Source organism: Zootoca vivipara, chromosome 9 (assembly GCF_965207765.1).
Source record: "Zootoca vivipara chromosome 9, rZooViv2.hap1.1, whole genome shotgun sequence".
Taxonomy (NCBI): domain Eukaryota; kingdom Metazoa; phylum Chordata; class Lepidosauria; order Squamata; family Lacertidae; genus Zootoca; species Zootoca vivipara.
Genome location: NC_142592.1, coordinates 37,677,373 through 37,699,063, shown reverse-complemented (window position 1 = coordinate 37,699,063; position 21,691 = coordinate 37,677,373). Strand labels below are relative to the sequence as shown.

At 41.3% G+C, this 21,691-nt stretch overlaps 1 long non-coding RNA gene across 7 annotated transcripts in view; it reads right to left on the bottom strand.

Annotated features, from left to right (window-relative positions):
• LOC118091582 (uncharacterized) overlaps positions 1-21,691 on the bottom strand; it is a 97,866-nt gene that overhangs the window by 38,065 nt on the left and 38,110 nt on the right. The gene's annotated exons all lie outside the window — the stretch shown is intronic.

Below are 21,691 nucleotides of genomic sequence, written 5' to 3'. Positions count from 1 at the left end.
CAAGAACAAAAGAAATAAAATAAGCATGTGCAACATAAAGAAACTTTTGTTATCACCCAATATCACAGTTTGAGAGAAAACAGCATGCTGAGAGATGCATTTCAAAAAGTGGATATAAGTGCTTTCCCTGACTAGGATGATTTTACAGAGCAATGCAAAATTTATCTCACTTTTTCAAGTACTATTAGCACTTGTAGAGGAGCTACAGTAAACACACACTGTGAAACTCCACTCTGACTAGTCATTGCTAGCAGCGATCATTCGTATCTCGGAATCAAAATATTCTTTCTGTAAGCCTTTCATGCCTGGTACTGCTAGCTATGTTGCTGCACTTTAAGGATTATGAGGCAAGCAATTTACTTGGTTCTTTCTAAAGTTGTCATAAAAAGTATGCAACCCATCTCTATTCTTGAGGCTAAAGTCAAAACACTTGTGGAAATTGGTTATGACCTGCATTTTGCCTTTCATTTAAAATGCCAGGAGAAAACTAGTTCAGCCATGCAAGTATAAAATCCTACTATTTTTAGAACATCCTTTTTATTTATTTAAAATGTTTCTAGACTTATTTTTCTAAAAAGCCAAGGAAGCTTACATCTGGAGCATCTAGATATAAACACACACACAATCCCAAGTTGACCTACACCCTTCATTTTCCAAACTAAAGTAACAATGACCCAGCTGCAAAAGTTTTGAAACAGCTGTTGTGCAAAACTGCCTCCCCCCGGGTTTTTTCTTACAAATTGCAATATAAACAATATGTGTACATACGATGCAACATGAACTAATACGTTTGGTGACTATTTCATAATTAAAGTGGTGGAGGGGTCAAAACGACCCAGAAAACCCTCAAAATGAATGAAAATTTAAGGAAATGCTTCCAAAACCTCAAAAAAGTTGAAATCCAAAACCATAACGTAGGAGTTGGAGAAAGACAATAAAGGGAAAGGAACAAGTACAGAGAGAGGGAGAAAGGAAGTCTTTAAAGAGGGAAGTTCCGACATTACACAGGAGACCAATCATGCAGCTGTAGTTGAATTCCTTGAAAAGCAGTTTTCCTGGAACGAAAAGTTTCACCCCAAAGAGAATGGGAGCGAGATGTAGCAATGATGGAGGGAAGGAATCTACAGATACCAGAGGCCTATTTTTCCCCATTAGCACTGCATTGCACATGAAAGCATGGTGTGTTTTTCCAGGGCTCATTATGAAATCACTGCATAGAGCGAGTGTCGTATTTATGGAAACAAATATGTAACTCAAACCGAGTAAAATCTCAGGTATCTGAATGGCTTGGAGAACATCCAATAGATCCAGGTAATCTATTGTTGGCATCTGTCTGTCTCGAGAGACAATAGAGTGCCCCTCCGAGGGGGAAGTCAAACCGCTGCATTAGCAGTACCAAAGTGACTACAGGCCAGCTAAATACTGTACTGGTAGAAGTGCTACTCACACAGATTCAACAGTGGAGCTATATTAGGATAGCTAACAATGTTAGCTACACAGGGGTTAAGTTCAGTGGGACTAACTTCCTAGTACAAATGTTTAGGACTGCAGCCTCTTATTGTGCGTGTACCTAGGGTAAGAGAGCAATCCTAACTGGGTCTGGGATGGGGTGTCATGCAGCACATGCAATCAAATCCCTTGGGTTGGCTTTGAATCCAGCAGATCCATTGCCAGTCCTGCTGTGCTCTACCCAACCTCTGTAATGACCCTTTTTCAACCTTACAAGAGCTATTGCTAGTGGGACCACCATTGAGGGGAGTGTGCACTGGCCTGCGCTTTCAGTGGCTGCACTGGGGTTCTCCACAACACTGGAGTCCGCCTCTCCATGGAGCCCAGAAGAGGAACACCACAACTTCCGAACACCTGTATGGATTAGAATCTTCACAGTCATTTCTTTGTACCTAAAAAGCAGCATGGCTCCTTTTTAAGGTTCTAATCTGCACCCTTTCCCACTGCATTTCAGGAGAGAAGTTCCCATGTGTTTCTGATTGATGGAGACAGATATGTATTAATTTGCTCTGCTATTTGTCATTTATTCCTACCGTTCAACGCCAACATCAACCCTGGCTCATAAAGATAGTAACAGCCAAGGAACCAGTGAAGCCTGTGAAGTCTTCAGGATTAAGAAGAACCCACTAGGAATCATCATTGTTGAAATAGTGTGATCCTTTCAAAAACAGCTGAAATTCCTATTAATTCCTACCTGCCTCAACCAGCCATCTTATGAAAATAAATGATATGCTCGTGGCAGGGAAGAAGTCCTTGAGTAAGAAATAAGCTATATAGTTATATGCATGGCATTATCTCTCCAGCACTTTGTATATGTATGTTTCAAGAACCCTCTTATTCCATATCTTCCCCTATGACATAGATGAAAGGCTAGCACAGCAGTCTATGTTTTGCAGTTAAGTGTGTCATTTATTATCCAAAACCAGAAAGTCTATTGAATGTGGGTTGAATATAGCACATTACATCTGGCCTCTGGATTTTTTATATACTTTACCAGCAGCATCTGCAGAAGGGAAGGTGGATCTGCCCTTCTGACAGCAGCATCAATGCAAGGTATCTGAATGAGGGTGAAACAGGGTGGTTGTGATGTCAAGTTTGTGGAGTTGCACCAGCAGAAGCATCAGATTGGCCCCACTGGTGCATCTACACAATCCCAACCTGCCACCCCACCCCACCCCACCTTATTAACATGCAATTACATGGTTGTTGGCTAGGTTCATCCCACCACATCTGCCACTACTATGTTCTCAATACACATTCATTTTTAAAAGTAAGTAAGCTATCAGGAATATTGTACCTGAAGCAAACAATTTCAAGTACTTTAGAATTTAGAATCTAAGTTCTAGACAACTATCTATATGGGTGCAGGAGAAGTTTGCATATACCGTAGTCACATGCACAGTTATTGGCTCATCTGTTTCAGTATTGTCTATGCTAATATGCAGGATCCTTCAGGGTTTCAGGCAGGAGTTTTCCCTAGTCCTACCTGGAAATGCTGGGAATTAAACCTGGGACTTTCTCCATGCAAAGTACATGAAGAAAGGTAGAAATTTCTTTCCTAGAACTGAAGTTCTAAGGCAAGCTCAAAAAACAAGTCTGGAAAATTTGCTAGAGGGTTTGTAAAAGTCTTCCTGAAATTTATTACATCACTGTAGACCGACTCTTCTAAAATACACTGAATCCTAATATTGCACCAAATTTAAAGACCAATATTGGCCAATCAATGAAATTAAAGTACTTTGGAAGCCGATCCAATCTCCATCTTCTTGGAAGCAGATTGCTACCTCCATCATCATACTACTGTACCAGAAAAATACAATTGCATTGCATTTCAGTTCCTAAATAAGAGGATGATTTCCTAGGATATTGAATGAGTGTCACAATAATGCATGATGGCAAATAAAGTAACATAAACTGCAATCCTGTGTCCACTTGCCTGAGCGTAATCCCTGTTGAACTCAATGGGGTTTACTTCTGAACAGGCGGGTATAGGATAGCACTACTAAATGTCTATTTAATTCTATTATATTCCTCCCTCCCTCTCAATAGGCAGAAGTTATCCCATGTTTATGGGAGACTTTATAATGATATAGTGATTATCTTGATAATGAACATATGAAATGTCTACAAGAATTTGTCTGGGTATTTTTTTTAGATGGTTCCTCATCCCATTTAAAGATTTGGCTTGTGTTAAATGTTCCTCCCAATTAAGCATACATTTCTTCGGCCATCTTGTGCATCTTTAAATTACATATACAAAACAGCTGTCATATTCAAATGATGCCACATCAAGTTCAATGCACATAAGAAGGGAATGCAAAGAAATAGGAGAGCAAAGTAAAAAAAACAACATGATGAATTCATGTGGAAAAATAAAGCTGGAGTTGGGAAGATCGTGCATTAGGATGAAAGATGAAACAGATGCAATACACAGCAAAGATCAAAGAGCTCCATCAATTCATTCTGAAAGTCAAAATCCAGCTGAGCATCGGAGCCCTGCACACATAATAAGGAAGGTTGACTAAAACATAAGGATTAAACAGATGAGCTGTCTCCCGTGGATGTACAGCACAGAGACCCTGCTGAGCCACTTGTAAAGACACTTTGGAATAGTATACCTGCTATTCTGCAGTCAAACCCACAGGAAGTCAGACTGCAAGGGAAAATAGCCACTTATGTACTAAAGAGCCTATTTCATGGAAAGCGTTAGTGTCCTGAATAAGCACGTTCTTTTAAAATGAAATGGTAAAATTCAGAAAATTATTGTTTAATGATGTGATCCCCCCCACCCCTGATCTGATCTAAGAAACTGTTCAGCAAAGAAAGGAAATAGCAAAAAACAAAGTGATCGTATTAAAATGCATTTGGCATTCATCTCAATTTGCTAATACAAAATATACCTCACATGATATTTTCTAGGCAAATGATCTGATACAATCCAGCTTATGCAGTAGTGCAGCATCAAGCATTCAAGGCATGTGCAGTCGACAGAGCTTTCAAACACTGATTAAAAATAATAATAATCTAGTCCTCAACACAGCAACTAGCTTTTGAAGAGGGCACTGACAGCCAGAATACATATACATACATGCACACATATGGACAGCTAGCATGTTAACTGCTTCGGCCACCAATGACTCCCTAAATCCCTCTTTCCTGTAAGTTGGCAAATAGAAAAGAAAAGCAGGAAGGTACCAAAGCGCAGTTGAAAGTCTCCAGGTACACAGATGTGTGTTGACTGAGACCCACATGTTTTACCAAATGAGAGGCGTCTTCAGGGACACTCTTAGGCACAACCAACTTGGCTCTTTCAGATCGTTCCTATACATCATATATTGGTGTGCCCAATATGTGTGCCCCCCCCTTTTTTAAAAAAAACATTTGGGAAACGCACATTGCAATTGGATCTCTTACACAAACGGAATTATCCATTTCCTTCAGTATAGGACCATTGATTCGCCCTCAAAACCAGGGACTGGGGAACCCCTTTGGGTTCAGGAGACATTTGACTCAGATCTACAAGCCACATTTCGTATGAAACAACATGTGAAAAACCTGATAAATTAGTCCAAAAGCCCATTAAGTCCAGCACTGTTCCCATTGTGGCCAAGAAGATATCCCTGGGAAGCCCATGAGCAGAACCTGAGCACACCACTTTCACCACCCATGATTCCTAGCACCTAGCATTCACAGGTATACTACATCTGACAGTGGAAGTAGAATATCGCCACTGTGGCTTAAAGCCGCCGATAGTCCTACCTTCCATGGATTTGTCTAATCCTCTTTTAAAGTCATTCAGGTTGGTGACCACCACTGTATCTTTTGAGAGCAAATTCCAGTTTTAACCATGCACTGTGTGAAGTAGTATTTTATTTTCTCAGTCCTGAATCTTGCAAAATCAGCTTCATTGGATAACTCCAAGGTCTAATACTATAAGAGAAGACATTTTCCCTTCCACCCACTTTTTCCACACCACGTACATCGCACACCTCTATCGTGTTCCCTCTTACTTGCCTTTTCTTTAAACTAAAAAGCCCCAAATGTAGTAACCTTTACTCCATCACCTTGATCACATCAGATTGGTATAATGGCATTATGATATAGACACTACCTTCACGCCAATGAGACACCCAATGTGTCATTTATTTGCATCTAATATTTGCGGACTAGTTATTATAACCATATAATGTGGATTTGATTTGAATTATTTGTTTTGCTGGTGCATTCTGAAACAAGTTTTCATCTGAGGCCAAATTGGCAGTGTATATGGTTTTCTTTATAGCTTTAATCAACAGGTTTAAAAGCTTGCACTCCAATCCTGCAAGGACTGGTGTATGAATCAGCTTTTAGATTGTATTATGTGTTTCTGGTGTATGAATCAGCTTTTAGATTGTATTATGTGTTTCTGTGCTAAGGTTCTGCACACAGGTCTGCATTCATAGCCCCCCTCTTACTCAATGGAGGGTTAAGGTGCAGATGGATCACCTGTTTGGGCCAGGCCTGCATCCAGGTCTCCCTTCTGTTCTCCAGTCCAATTAGATGATTTGTGCTGTCAAATCTGACCCACTGACCAACTGTTCAGTGGTTGAATATGAGAATCTTTGGAGACAGGCCACTGTCTTAAAACTAATTAAAATCCTTACACATTACTGTGGATGTTTTACTTGCATATTTTTGGCATCCTCAATAAGGCATTCAATTAAAAATAGCTACATATACATTACGCTAGCAGAAGGTTGGTAAAAGGCCATTAAATCTACACTTTTTTCAGAATGCCAGGATGTAAATAACGTTGTTCTATTGCCTAAACTCATTCAAAGCTACCTCCTGTGGTATCCATTCAAACTTAATCCTTGCAAATAAATAATTCAACAGAAACAATTATTTCTGTAGTTGCAACAGAGGCCATAGTTATTCCAGCTGGTAGCATAATCAAAACACTGCTCCAGTTTTCATTGGCAGGATTCTAAAGTATGACAGTTTGTAAGCAAGCAGTTTTTAAATGAACGTTGTATCAGGGAGGAAAAAAGACAGGCAACCCTGTTATATTCATTAGGTTATTAAGAGAAGCAGGAAAAGGAAAAGGAAATGAAATTTAACAGAAAATGAAATGAAGGCAATAGGTTATGACTTATCAAAGCAATGCAGCAGGTCTGTTGCATAGCATGTACCAGCCTGGTGCAAACATTGGGCTCCCAGTGACATCCTTCATGAGATTGAGACTGGGGTGGGATCTCAGATGTGCCCAACATTATATAAATAGGTCCAGACCTTGGTAATATGCCACCCTGTGTGAGGCCAACATTTGATGCCCTTCCTCCAGCTCTCACAACACTGGCTTTGGGTCAGTCTTTGGGAAAGAGGCGCAAGGCTCTGGCATGGCCCATGGCTTTGGGGAGGAGGTAGGAGGACTCTGGGACCCTGTCAGAGCCCTCACACCTCCTTCCTGAAGCTGGGCAAGTGCTTACTGGGCTTTGAGAAGCTGCCCTCCTAGACTCGTGCTGCCCTAAACCTGGCATCATCTGTGAGCCGGGCAACTGGCAAACATGTTTTCACCCAGTTTGATCCTTCCCCTCCCCAAAGGAGAGGAAGTATCCTGCACATGGGCTGAATTGTGCACAAATTCTCTACTCATATGTGATGCTGGGCCTTCATGTAAAGGTACCCCTGAATGTTTAGGTCCAGTCGCGGACGATTCTGGAGTTGTGCGCTCATCTCGCTCTATAGGCCGAGGGAGCCGGCGTTTGTCCGCAGACAGCTTCCGGGTCATGTGGCCAGCATGACTAAGTCGCTTCTGGTAAATTTTCCAGTCAGTCCCACTTTCTCATTTTTCCAAGCTTAAGTTCGTTTCCCTACATTTCCACATCGATATGTGCTTTTCTTTAAGTCTTCATGAAAATTCATCAGCATTTTTGTGTGAATGTTTCCTAGTACGCGTTATAAGCACTTTTGCCCAATGCAAACATTTTTTTTCAAAGCAACATTCCCTAATGTAATATTTTTGTTTGCTACTTTCACTAATACATGCATTTTTATGCACACTTTACCCTAGCCTATGTGTTTTTTTAGACATTACTTGTCTTAGCTGAAGAACTGCATGGCAAAATTCAAAGTGTGGATTTTGATTCACATATTTCAGAAGTGTGGCTTTTGTAAGTTTGCCCTTAAATGTAAACCAAATTGAATCACTCCCCTAGCCTATATTTTCTTAAGACCCAGCCCCAAACCTAGAGGCCCACCCTGAGAATGACATTAGCCAATATCTCAGTATGTATTTGCTTTGAAATTTTGCTGATTACATTTGTGCATTATTGTTAATTCCTTTATATTGTTATAAGCACACCACTTATTTCTTAAGTGGTGTTCCTTTTGCAAGGACTACTAGCCAATAGATATGTAAACTGAGGGAAGATTTAACCCTGCATTCCCAGTGGTAAGTACCTCTCTTACATTTTCTTTCACACCAAGATAGCCACAACTGTCTCTGTTAGGCTGTGTGAGAGATAGAGCGGGTGTTATGTGCAATCACATCTTTTAGCTGTCAGGACAATCTCTTTATGGATCTGTATACAGCAGATATATTTGATTTCCAGGTTATCTACTGCTTGCAGATACAAGTACTTTGATTGTTTACCATGAGGGAGTAATTGGTACCAGCTAAATAAATCCAGAGAGACTGATTTGAGAGCCCTCCACCTATTACAGGAATCAGGTACTTGATCATTCAGTCACTACGCAGCCAAAATTCCAATGCATCAAACAAAGCATAAATAAATGAAGGAGCAAATGACTACAACAACATTTTAACATGCAATCACAAACATTAATTAGCTGCAATTATATTCACAGAAACTTGATTTATATTTACAAAACAAAAATGAAACTAAATACTCGGCAATTTGCAGAAGGATGAAGCTTTTTCAAATGTAGTTTCCAAATGCTGACACCAAACATATTGAGCAGTTTCACGTGGAAAATGTGGCACGAATAAGTTCAGTAAAAAGTTACAGTGGTACCTCGAGTTACAAACGCCTCAGGTTACAAACACTTCAGGTTACAAACTCCGCTAACCTGGAAGAGTTACCTCGAGTTGAGAACTTTGCCGCAGGATGAGAACCATAGCTGTCAACTTACGGATTGGAAAATAAGGGTTCGGCAGCCTCACCCAGCGGCGCGGCACCAGAAATCGGTTCTGTGCATGTCCAGACATGCACAGAAGCAGCTTCTGGTGCCGGCTCTGCCCATGTCTGGGGCACTGGAAATCGGTTCTGCGCATGTCCAGACATGCGCAGAAGTGATTTCCGGTGCCCAGACATGGGCAGAGCGGCACCAGAAATCAGTTCTGCGCATGTCTGGACATGCGCAGAGGTGATTTCCGGCAGCACTCGGCAAGTGAGCAAGCAGCCAGCCACCGAGCGAGGTGTTTTACCGGGCGGCGGCTGGCTGCTTGCTCGCGGGGGGCGGGGAAAGGAGCTGCTTTGAAACCCGGGAAATTTACAGGATTTCTACAATCCAGGATAGCCACGGGAAACGGATTGAAATAAGAGTGTTTCCCGTGAAAAACGGGAGGGTTGACAGCTATGATGAGAATGGAAATGGTGTGCCGGCGGCGCAGCAGCAGCAAGAGGCCCCATTAGCGAAAGCACGCCTCTAGTTAACAGTTTCAGGTTAAGAACGGACCCCCGGAACGAATTAAGTTCGTAACTAGAGGTACCACTGTATTTTAAAAAACAACACACACACACACCTAAATGCAAGAAAATGGATCTTAAGGCTGGTGAGAGATGTGAAAATTTGTATCAGCTTGTAAAATATCATATGTGAAGCAGCCCTCAGGCCAACCTCACTTTCGGTACGACCTAGAATTTCTAAATGATAGTCCTATTGTAAGTCAAGTGATTAGACAATATGCACCATCACACCTGTCTGGAGTAGGACAAGGAATCATGTTCATGTTTCAAGTTACAAAAACTAAACATCAGGGAGAAGTTTCTGACAGTGAGAGCTGTTCCAGAGTGGAACAGTCTCCCTCAAGAAGTTGTGGCCTCTTTCCTTGGAGGTTTTTTAAGCAGAGGTTGGATAGCCATCTGTCATGGGTGCTTTAGTTGAGATTCTTGCCTTGTAGGGTGTTGGACTAGATGACCATTGGGGTCCCTAGTCCTATAAGTCTATGATTCCATGTTCTTTGGAGCTGTGCCCAAAACCTCAGATGAGCACCCTCCGTGTGGTGAGGGTTGGGTTGCAACCCTCTGTGCTGATTTTAAGACATGTTTTGGACTCTGGAAAGGTAACATTTTAAAACGTTTTTGATGTTTTATTGTACAGATTTATGTTTTATTGCGCGCACACATACCCCCCCACACACACATGACATAATGATACAGTGCTACCTCGACTTATGAAGACAATCTGTTCCGTGGCCATCTTCATAAGTCGAAGTCTTCAGTTGTCGAAACGCCTGTTCTGCACATGCGCGAGCGCGATTTTGCGCTTCTGCGCATGTGCCGACCGCGTGTGCAGGGCATGCACGGCGAAAAGACTTCTGGGGTTGTCGACTTCGGAAGTCAAAACCTTCGGAAGTCGAGTCGTTCGGATGTCGAGGTATGACTGTATATAAATATTTTTAATTTAAAAAATGTTGTGCCCTGTAATAAGCCAAATTGACTGGTTAACATCCAGCAACCTACAGTCTGGTTCTTGCAGACCTTGCCTAGTGCCTAAATATTGTATGTACAGAAGTCCATCTGCTAAATAAAAAGTAAATCTGTCTTTCCTTGAGAGCATAGCTGCCAAGTTATCCCTTTTTTACAGGGATTTTCCCTTATGCTGAATAGGCTTCCTCGCGAGAAAAGGGAAAACTTGGCAGCTATGCTTGAGAGTAGCAGAGGAATTTCAGGGGAACAGCTAGCCACACACAGAACTGGAGGATAGGATTCTCTAACATCAATTCATATTGTCTGTGTGTTTAAGTATGTAATATGTATGCATGCACACATGAGAATGGGATATGCAGAGAAATACATAATTTCACTTTATGCATCTAAATACACCATTACCTTGAAAAGTCCATTGTGCAAAAAGTACACCCAGCACTTTTAAAACATCCAATTGTTCAAAACTCAAGCTTAAGCCACACAACATTTAAATTTGAACAAAAAACCCCAGTTATTTTCCACAAGTTTTTAATCACTAGTAATTTTAAGCACATTTAAATTTACTTCACAATTCAGTAACAACCGTGCATCTACTGTAGCTTTCATTATCTCTAGAATGCTTCAACTCTATCATCGGCCCGTGAATTCATTAATTTCTTTATTAATCCAAATTATTTTCTTCAATTTTTATATGCCCCGAGGCTGTCTCACTAAGATCAACTCCCTCTGTGTTCCATAAAATTGTAATCAATCTCTATTATAGTCATGAAAATGGTATTTGTCACTTTGCTGAGAAAAAAATAATCAATATGTCTTCTAGGGCAGAACAGGCATTTAATACGTCGAATTGATGCCTGTTAGAGAAATTTAGCTTGCCAGCAGCTTGAGACAAGCTAATAGAAACCCAGGAAATTTGTTGATGGTTGGCAGATGAATATACAGACATGCTTGAAAAATTAATATTGGGGCATTGAGAATGGACTGTCATTTCGTATGCTGAAGAGAAAATGGATTTAGACCAGCAAATCCCAATGGAAATCCTTTCCTTTTAAAAAGATAAATCCAGAAAAAGGCTACACACAAAAAGGCATACATGCTCATATCATCCTTTTAGGATGGTCCGTGTTTTATAAAATGAAAGATTCTTCTCTATATCTATTCTAATGCTTTGTCCTGTATCTCTGGTATTGTTAAGTCTGCTGCAAAAGTTCTTTTTTAAAAAAAATCACCAATGTGATGGCAAAATGTAAAATATTACTTCATTTACCAAAGGTTTAATGCTATTTTGGGTTTCCCGAGGATGGTGGTTTTATGTGAACTAATGTTTTGTTCTGTCTGAATATTAATCTGGCACATTTTTTCTCTCTGTCAGATAACAGCAATTATTTCTATTGTGTTCTATACTGGAAGTCATCCTTCATTCCATAATCAAGTTTCAGGAGAGTGGGGGGGGGGGCATATCAAAGCTTCATTTGTCAAGTCCATGTGGGCAGGCAATGCCTTTGAGCAGTGAGGACTGGAGGTGCACTTCAGAATCCTATTCCACTTTCATGTGTAAGAGTTATTAAACACAGAAGAAATATCTTTGGCAGGGGCCTGGGTAACCTTTCGAGGTGTTCCAACTCTGCGCTGGAAAGTAAGTGGAAATCATTGTGTAGAAGCTCATGGTGATGGTGCCACTGGAAGCTGCGGATAATATCCAATTTTGGATCCACAATAGCACTTACATTACTTCAGAACCGCAGTTGGTGGTGCAATGGAAGGGGAATGTGAAGGAACACACAGGCACAGCTTGTCTAGAAGAACAGAAAGGCAACAATAGCCTCAAAGCAGCAGTGTCACTTCTGCTTACCAGGAAGACGGAGGTAAGAGACGGCAGGGAAATCACATCTGTGCAGGTCCACCACTGAAACGGATGTGGTGCCCTCACCTGCGTATCTGTGCAGTCCCAGCTTGCCCTTCCCTCATAAACCACAGAGCTGCTGCTGCTGCTGTGCCTCTGCCCCACTGAGCAAGCCACTCCTGGAAGCTCATTTCTGGGACCTTTTTCAGAGCAGGAGCAACAACATCATCTGCTGGACCACCAGGGTAACTTACAGCCAGTCCTTGTTCCAGCAGGCGATGACAATGCTTTCAGGTCCTTTTCTTTCCTGGGTTTTCTACGTCGTGCCAGCAATTTAAATGGGACCTCTTCTTTGCAACGTTGTTGGCATGTCTAATTAAAAGCTAGAAGTAATATGTCAGCTGACTGAATTTTTTTAAAAGGCTTATTAATGTGCTTTTCCAGTTTAGCCAGTGCAGTTAGAAGTAAGCACCACTGAGTTCAATGATGCTTACCACTAGGCAATGCTACATAGGACTGTAGTCATGATCCAGAAAAGTTTATGTGGCAATCCTAACTTCATTTGCCAAGAAGTAAGCCCCTCATAATTTAACAGGACTTATTTCAGAGTAGTCATGGTTAGGAATGTGCATTTATGCTACAAAAAGTCTTCTTGAAAGACTAGTCATTCCTCCTTCATATGCTCTCCGCATTTGTGGATTCTCCAAAAATTCATGATTTGCTCCTGCATTTCAAAACTTATCACTACAGTGAAACCTCGGTTTTCGTACATAATCCATTCCAGAAGACCACCTGACTTCCGAAACGTTCGAAAACCGAAAACTGAAAGTGGAAACCTCAATACAATAGGGAAATTCACGTCCAGCTTCCGAATATCGTTCAGAAACAGAAGCAGTTATTTCCGGGTTTTTTGCATTGAAAAGCCAAAATGTGCGTTAACGGAGACATTCGTCAGCCGAGATTCCACTGTACACCACTGGCTGAAACTGCACCTCCCTCCCTCCTCCTTACATAGTTTACATAGATTTTGTTCTTTAGATTCTTTTAAAGCAGGGGTCCCCAGACTTACCGAGCGGCGGGCCGGTGCCCGCCGCGCCGACCGCGCGGTGGGCCGGACTGCAGGGGAGTGCGCGCGCAGCGGGCCGGAGGGCGGGGGAGTGCGCGCCCGTGCGCATGCGCACACGCACACGGGCGGAAAAAAAAATCGGCGAAAATCGCTTGTGCGCATGCGTATGGGCCTCCCCCGACCCGGAAGTGCACCAGAAATGACCTCTTCCGGGTCGGGAGAGGCCCGTACGCATGCGCACAAAGGATTTTCGGCGATTTTTTGCCGATTTTTCAGATCGCCGCTGCGCCGCGCGCCGTGAGAGCGGGCGGCGGCAGCGGGCGGCGGGGGTCGTCGCGGGCCGGATTGGAAGGCCGATTGGGCCGCATCCGGCCCGGGGGCCGTAGTTTGGGGACCCCTGTTTTAAAGCTTAATAGCTTCCAAGAAGAGGTGCAAGCTTGAAGAGCTCTCCCAGACAAAGTTTCCAGCCACACTTGTAAAAGTTCCTTTTAAAATACATGTAAAATTAGATACAGAATTAGATTCAGAACTATAGGCAATGGATAAACAGAAATGAGATTATTCTCTAGGAAGCTGCTTGAACAAAAGCTATGAAAATGAATCAAAGAGATATGGAAGACTATGATTTCCATTTGTTTCCAGAAGTCTAGCACAGGAAAATATTCCTGGTACACCTTGCCTCTTCAGACTCTGATACTTTTGCATTTTAAAAATTAAAAAGTCAAACTAAACAGAAATCTTGCAGCAGCAGCATATTCCCTTCCCTCCCCAATGCAAAACGCATAGTTCTGGTGTGCAAATGAGTGTTTCGCATTTTATTCTACCATGGCCTGGGCTGTTTTCAAGAATTACAAAATTTAGCAATGCATTACATTGTCAACATTCATTGCTATTCTCTGCATGAGAGGAAACATTTGTAATTCAAACAAGAACAGCCAAAGTATTATTACAGATAAAGTGTTACTGGAGGTAGCTGGAAATATCAGTTTTCTCATCAATGTTGTCATATGTTAAGTGCAGGTATCTGGTTTGGAAAAGGGCACATCTGTGATATACTTCATGAGATTGAAACAGTTGTGTTCACTTATCATCTTTTTTATTCATTTTTTTTTACCCTAAACAGAAATCCTGCCCACAAAATTGACATTTGGAAGATTTGCATATACTGAATCACTGATTCTATTTTAAACCATTAGCCATTTTCCCACTCTCGCCACCCTATTCAGTTGTGTACATAAGAGATGTAATAGAGGCATTAAGTATTAATATTTTTATAATCAGTATGCTCAGTCCTAAGGGGAATATTCCCATCGATTTTTCTTTAGCTTTCATGTGATAATTTGCAAACTTCCCCAATTGCACATTTTACCTGTTTTAAAGCACAAATTCAACAGAGGGGAGGAGAAGAGGTAGTCTACTGACATAAATTTGATATAAATGTGATCATTCCATGAAGATGAAAACAAGATATGGCTTAGTTGGCCGTCCTAACCTTTCGAAGATGTCATCTCTCTCATATGCACACTTCAAATATCTGCTTCTTTATTGTTTTTAATGCAGTGGGGTTAGCTTTCCTATCACTTCTTAAAGTTGAAAGAAATATTGGACTGTTAATTGGAATACTGCAATGTGAAATCAAGTCACGGCTGCCATTTCAAGACTTGCTGGAGAATATGAACTGAAAGTCTACTCTTTCCTTTTGCCAGTCAACTTGCTGCTATGGCATCAGCTCCTGCCTAACTTGCTCCTTCAGTAATCTCAGCCATTTGCCTCACAAGTTGTAGATGGCACAGACTCCTTGTTCTCTGTCTTCATATGCCTAGAAAGATAGCCTGGGCTTGCAACCTTCACTTCTCCAACTCAAAGTCAAGGACATATAAACTGCATTTGCTCACATCCTTTCCTTAATATATAAAGCCTTGAACAAATTCAGGAGCAGGTTATGCGAAAGGCTCCAGGCCCCCGTATAAACATGTAGGTTTACGTAGATCATCTCTGGAAATGTTACTTGCGACAACACACCCTACAAAATATCACAGGGCAGTGACACAAAACCAGGCACTTTCAGCCATTGCTCCTGCATTCTGAATTGACCTACCCTCTGGCATACATGAAACATCATCCCTCGGTTGCCTCAGATCTCTTAGAAAGAAATATATTTTTGCCTAGGCCAGGCACCCCCAAACTGCGGCCCTCCAGATGTTTTGGCCTACAACTCCCATGATCCCTAGCTAAGAGGACCAGTGGTCAGGGATTATGGGAATTGTAGTCCAAAACTTCTGGAGGGCCGAAGTTTGGGGATGCCTGGTCTAGGCTTTCCTTGACTCATCAGGCCAGAACCTGTTATTACTGAGTTCCTATGTGTTCTAAGATTGTTTTACTGGTTTGTTATGTTGTATCTCTATTTTTATTATACTGTTTTCTTGTTTCTATGTTGTATTTTTGCACAGTGCTTAGAAGGTTTTAAATGCACCCTCCAGCCCAGCATTACCATAAGAGGCCCAGTCTTGGAGCCGCCGCCATTTTACTTTTCCCTCTAGGACACTGTGAAAAAAAAAATGGCAGGCTTCAGTGGATGTTAGTGGCATGATGGGAAATTTATTAGCAATGGCTCCCAACCGTACTGCTGGGGGAGCTCACGGAAGCATTGCTGCTCCTGTGGTCATTCAGTATCCCCAGCCAAACCCCACTATCACCAGGAAAGCCGATGGCAGAGGAGAGGGCCCCCTAGAGGAGACTTCAGGAAGGGCACCCTCCAACCTGAAGCTGACCAGACTATGCTAACAGTGCTGAATACAAAGAATAAATAGAAGGTAGGTCAGGATCTATTGATACATCCGTGGTTGAATTGCAGTGGATCAGCCAGCATTTTTTATTCTTAGCTGTCTAATAATAACCACTTCTTAAAAGCCTTTTTCTTTTCCAAATTCAACTGCTGGAATTAACAAAGCTGGGCGGAGGGAATGAAACGAAGAGTGGATTTTCGTGTGAAAGGGTTGTCTTTGATTTCCAACAATCTTTTAAAATAAGAAAAAAGTATCAATAGACGACAGATTCCAGTGCTTATATAAATCAGCTCTGCCTAATTATTTCCAGGGAACACAAGATGGATCTTCATTTAATCCCCAGTGTGTTACTGAGCAGGCAGAGCCAGGCCATTGGCGATAGCAAGTTTTGATTGCCAGCAAAGGGCTTGGCTTTAAACAAATCCTATAAATTAATGAAACACTCCAATCCCTATAGCATTCCTTGGGCCATGTAGTTCCTGCTTCATTTTATAATTGGTGAAATATTCCGCTGTCCATACACAGACAAAAGCTTAGCAAGCAGAAATAAAAAAGTGACCACTGAAAATAGTATTTTCAATGAAAACATAAAATGAACACTGAAAACAAATTTTCTGTCCAAGTTTCTCCAGTACTGGTAGAAACTGTACATCAGTTCATTACAAAACTTATCTTGCAAACGTGTGAGCTGCTCACAGCGTGCTTCAGAATGGATCTAATTTTGGAGAATGGATGGATCCAACTAAATTGGATGAAACCAACAGACTTAAGTTAAGCCCATGGATTGCAAGTTGGATGCCATTCATAGCTCATGGCCGCATGAGATAAAGCTTTGTCAGTGGCTGCAGCAATGCATTGCCACTTGAGGCACAGGTTGTAGCCCTCGCTCTGGCTGTCTTTTGCCAGCTGGTAAATACATTTTTAATCCACATGGTAAGTTATCTTATTGTTTTATATAATGGTTGTGCTTTTATCTGTGATCTTTGCCTTGTTGCGGCTTAGTATATTTTAACTATTTTTATATGACAGCGTGATTTTAAATTGTTGCAAGCTACCCCAAGTACTGCACCCGTGGGACTGAAATGTGTGCATAAATATATCTGGGCCTGATTAAAATGAAGCCTAAATAAATAAATAAATTTAAATGTGGACTCTACCCAAACTGGGCCTGTCACCTTTCTTGGGCCCTTTTGGAACTAGACCGAAGCTTCTGAGAAGCAAAGGCTCAACATTAAAGGTTTCTAGACAGCTTAAACTGCTGGAATTTGCTTTTGAACACCACCCTCTCCCATTTTGAGATTGGGTGCCATCACTATTATCTTGCAAGAGACATGCTTAACTGTTGAATTATAGCCAATTTCTTTGGCACTGTTTGCCACTTTCCCTATAATGCCCTGAATAAATACCCAAGTGCTCCTTGAAGATAGCTTTGCATCATGAAGATACACATAACTGATGTATGTCAGAACTTCAGTAACACATGGTCCATATTCAATGTGGCAACACAGAGATTTTAATGGATGAGAGTTAAGCACGTGTGTGAGTTTGACTGAACTGAATGGGGCTGCAAGTGTTTGCCTTTGGCTGGGTAGTTCCACTTGTCTGTGTTGCTACTTGCAAATCTAACATAGCTTCAACTTGTGATGCGGTCAGAAATAATAATACAATATTCCATCTTCTTTCTGGCATCACAACCGAGATGCTAATTAAGAGAAGCAGGATAGTACTAGTAGACAGGCTACCCTGACAGAACTCTCAGTAAAAAATAACAGAAATGCCAGCATAGTTCTAAATCAAAACAGATGCGAAAATTAGGATATCCTATCAATGCCAGTCAGGATGATTTTGGAGAGAATAGGGATTGCCACATAAATCTATTATTTCACATAGCCCATGCTTATCTGGATGAAAAATGGAATCTTAATGGCTGAATGTAAAGAATTGTACAGGCAATGGTACAATATGGAAAGCGGAACAGTCAAATATTTTTAAAGGTGTGAAATATAATAAGGAACAAATATAGAAGGGAGCCTACAATATAAATATATCAAAAAATTATTGCTTATTCAAAATCTCATTTACCTTTTCCTGTTCTTTGCAAACTTGCTGCCAGCCCTAATTCTCCTAAATCTACCCTTCTATATAATCTCAATGTTTTCTGCTCTCTTGGTCTACTTAATCCCTTTTCCTTTGCTGTCCTCTAGGCCCTGGAATGTCCTCCCAGAATACTTCATATTGACTTTGACTTGAAATCTTTTCTCAAAACCCACCTTTGCTGTGAAGGCTTTGGCTTAACTCCTTAGCCATCGTTGGGGATGGATAAATGTGTATGTTTTGGTTTCTGGACTTTTTCATTTTTCCACCCTTAAGATTTTCATATCAGCTTGTGATTATTTTTTTAAAAGTTCTCATGAAAATGCATGAGCATTTTAGTGCAATTTTTTTGCATGCAATTTTGCCCAACACACACATTTTTAAAGCATTTTTGCCAATGTAATGCATTTTGGTACATTATAATCATACATGGCTGGAGAACTATGCCACAAAATTCAGAGAAGTGCAAATTTTGAAGAAAGGCTGTGATTTTTGTTCACATATTATTTTTGAAAGTAAGAAGTAGGTAGGTTCACTTTTAAATGAAAACTGAATTAAATTTCTCCCCAATTCCTAGCCATCAGCCCCAGATGAAAATAAGCCTTTAGCTGCTTATATTAATGTCTATCTTTTGCGGCTTTTGAAATACTGTCATACCTCGGGTTGCAAACGTGATCTGTATGGGAGGCGTGTTTGCAACCCACAGTGCCACGTCTGCGCACAAGCATGACGTGATTTGGCACTTCTGCGCTTGCGCATGATGTCATTTTGCATTTCTGTGCATGTGCAAGCGCCGAAACCCAGAAGTAACTCGTTCCGGTACTTCCAGGTTCGGCACAGGCGCAACCCAAAAACGCGTGACCCGCAGCGTTCACAACCCAAGGTATCACTGTATCAAAATGTGTTGCTTATGCTAGCGTTTAAAGAAGACACCACCGTCCTGATGCCTTCAGATGTTAGACTATAGCTCCATCTGATGAATGCTGCTATAGAATATATGCTGATGTTATAATTAGCCTACTGAATACTTTGAAAAATCTCAGCAGGCATTTTAATCAAAGTATGATTTTATAGTTTCAACCAATTTCTACCTTTTCTGTATTGTGTCTTTTGTTCACTCCTTAGAGACTATTGTAATCAAGTGGTGCATGATATATTTAAACAAATAAAATATAATTAATATAATTATAGTAATAATTATATATTATATTATATTATATTATATTATATTATATTATATTATAATTATATAATATAATATAATTTAAGAGATTAAAATCAAAGGTCCGAGTCCAGGAAAGTCACACCGAAATTGGAAAGTTGTTAGTTGCAGCTAATGGATATCTCATTGGTTTCAATGGGACTTCAGTGTGTGTGACAATTCAATGCATGTTTAGTCAGATGGAAGTCTCACTTCATTTGATACAGCTTATGCCTAGCTCCATTGACTAGGTGCAGAGCCAAATTTTATTTGTTTACGATCCATTGTTTGCCTTGGATGAAAAGGGTGGGGGAATTGTAAGAGGCCAAGCGCAGGAAGAAGAAACTGTTCACAATGGTGCAAATTTGCCTCTGGAAGGAATTCCACAACCAGAACACCACCACTGAAAAGGCTACCTTGCAATATTTTGAAGGGCCTCTGTCACTAAACAGTAGCAACTTTGCTGCCATTATTACTCTGCTCAGATAAAGGGAATATAAATCGTCCCGTGTGCTTGCTGTGCTTCTCTTTAATAAAAAGACAGGAACTCAAGAGGAACAGACTATCTCAGGAAAGCCGGGGGGGGGGCTGCACTGCACTTCACATTAAATGCACATCAGCATAGAAAGATCTCGTTTGTAGGGCTGAGAGGTTGGTCTCAATAAAGGTGCTACGGCTTTGCTCTCTCTGCAGAAATATTGACAGCTACAGTGCAATCAATATTCCAATCAGTGTAGCAAAGTGGTTATATCATGGCAGAAGCCAACCTATCAGCTAAGCTTGCAAAGTCCGCAATACGGAAAATAGAACTGGAGTCTAATTGAAATTAGGGTCAAAGTGATGGCAGCAGATCCATGTGATTAAATACAAATCTGCCCCCAAGCACACAGAAAGAGTAGGGCTGGACCTAGAGAACCCTTTAAAAAAAACAAAAACAAAAGAGTCGAGGAGTTGCATTTTGCTACTGGATTTTACACAGCTGCAGGTCCTTTCTGCACACATACCTTTTCTGTGTTTAAATGCAGAGATAAGGAGAGCAAAAGTAAACTAATAATCATTTATATATATTCACCTTCTTTTCAAAAAGTGAAAATTAGGGGGGGGGGGAAAGCCTGTTAATCTTCTGTCTGGTGACAATTGGGATAACTCCAAGAGAAAATGTGTAAGGATTTCAAAAGGTTTGTTTGAGGAGATGTTAAGAATTCTAGAATACTCTCCCCGGAATAATCATGAAAGCCTGGAAACTCACTAGGATCCAGACTGAGTGGAATACATTCATAATTCCCGCTCACCTCCTCCCAACGGGTGGGTGGAGTTTGCGACCCCGTGCAGGGCTTACCTGGCCGGGTGCCACCCACCTAGAAACAGGGTGTAATTGGTCCGCTTCTGCCTGGCAGGCCAATGGGCTGCTGGTGGGGGTGTGGCCAGGGACAGGTACTGTAATTGGCCCGCTTCTGCCTGGCAGGCCAATGGGCTGCTGGTGGGGGTGTGGCCAGGGACAGGTACTGTAATTGGCCCGCTTCTGCCTGGCAGGCCAATGGGCTGCTGACGGGGGTGTGGCCAGGGACAGGTACTGGGGCCAATTTTGGCCAATGCTCATTCTTCTTCCTTCATTCCAGACTGAGCGGAATACATTTATAAAAGATCTTTTTACACAAAAGTCTGCCCAACCATAAAACAGTACCGTGTTGAGACTCTCATGTGGCCGTTACAAGTTGATTTTCATCCACATGCCAACACATGTCAAACGAGAAATTGTTTCAATATATTTCATTATTTTTAGCATTTTCACTGACTCAACATATGACAGAAGCCTCAGGTGTTTTTTTGACAGCAAGCTGAATTTTAGCAGGTTATCAGGAACCATGGGAATGACATATCTGGCACATATATGTATGTGGCATAGGACGGGAAACTTGTACAATCCTCCACTAATTCAGATTGCAATTGTGTCAAAAAGAAAAAAGGGAGACATGTCATGGCCAGTTCCGAGCTGTTGAACGGTAGCAGCAAGAAATACTAACACGTCTTTAAAATGACATTTCCTGGTAATATTGGCACAAAGCAAGGTGCAGTTCTGCAAAATTGGAGTCTCAGCGCTGAAATATACATTATAGCTTCCTAAGACAACATGAATGTTTGGTTTCCAGATATGAACTTGCAGCAAATTTGCTCCTCCTCCTCCTGGTCTTTGTTACTCCCATGCAACACTGAGCTAATGCAAAGTTTGGTTTGGTGTGTTGTCCCAACCTAGACTCGGGGTTTAAGCCTTCTCCTTACTCACCACAAACAAACCTTTCAGATCTACGTGTGAACCAGGTCAGTGACTGAAATGACATTTAGCAATTTTAATGTCAAAGACTGTCAAATCACTCATCATAGATAGCTATCATCCCAAGGGGGCACTACAAAAAGCAGCAGAGAGGTGGTAAGAAGTAATGATTCATGTTGATTTACAATAATCTCTGCAGCTACCCTCAAAACGAAGTGTATACCTCAGCTTAGGGCTCCTAGTACTGAGTACCACCAGTGGTTTTT